The sequence below is a fragment of the Amblyomma americanum genome, chromosome 1 (assembly GCF_052857255.1).
Source record: "Amblyomma americanum isolate KBUSLIRL-KWMA chromosome 1, ASM5285725v1, whole genome shotgun sequence".
In the NCBI taxonomy this organism is placed as follows: Eukaryota; Metazoa; Arthropoda; class Arachnida; order Ixodida; family Ixodidae; genus Amblyomma; species Amblyomma americanum.
The window spans coordinates 473,343,966-473,345,041 of record NC_135497.1 but is presented as its reverse complement, the minus strand read 5'-3'; positions in this window follow the sequence as shown (position 1 = coordinate 473,345,041).

Sequence of the window (1,076 nt, the reverse complement as noted above, 5' to 3'; positions counted from 1 at the left end):
TAATATAGGAAGGGACAAACACTTGGACTTGTACATTAACGCCGTCCAGAAAGATATTATTTACGTCTACAAGAATCACAGTCCAGGGAGGCAGAACTTGTCTAAAAACAAACGGGATGCATTGAGGGCTCTGAGCAGAGAGACAGATATAATCATAAAGCCAGCGGATAAGGGAGGTGGCATAGTTGTCATGTACAGCGAAAACTATATTGAAGAAGGCTTGATACAACTCTCTAACAGTGGTTTCTATCAACGTCTTGAAGCAGACCCAACTCCGCAATACCAACATTTTCTAGTGGAGACTCTGGGTCAACTTGCGAAAAAGGGGGACACATCCCTACGGCTATCTAAAGCCCTCACCGCACCACAACCGTCGCCAGGCCGATTTTACATGTTACCGAAAATCCACAAAAAGAATAATCCTGGCAGCCCTATAGTATCCGGCATCGGCACGATTACAGAACCAATTTCCAGTTAAATTGACACAATAATTAGACATATTCCAACAACACACGCATCCTACATACGCGACACAAACCATTTCCTTCGCGCAATAGCAGGTCGCAAACTCCCGGAAGGAGCCTTCCTCGCAACACTAGATGTAGTCTCTCTACACAAACATTCCTCATTCCGATGGCTATAAATCTATGATCGAAGCGTATGAACAAAACAGAAAGGAGGAATCCCCTACCCAAAGTGTTTTAGAAATACTGGCGAAAATCGTACCCGAATATAACTTCGAATTTAACAATGAACACTATTTGCATATTAAAGGGCACAGCCATGGGTACAAGGATGGCACCCACCTACGCCAATATCTTCATGCAAAGTACTGAATCCAAATTTCTGAATGATTGCCCTATTAAGCCCACCCTATACAAACGCTACTTGGATGACATCTTTTTAATATAGACTGACACAGAGCAAGAGCTTATGCGTTTTATTGAAAACTTCAACCTCGAGCACCCCAACATATCTTTCACTTACACGTACGCCAACACCACAATTAACTTTCTAGATGTTGAGATTTCGGTAAACGAAGGCTCACTTACCATCGGTGTATATAGAAAACCGAC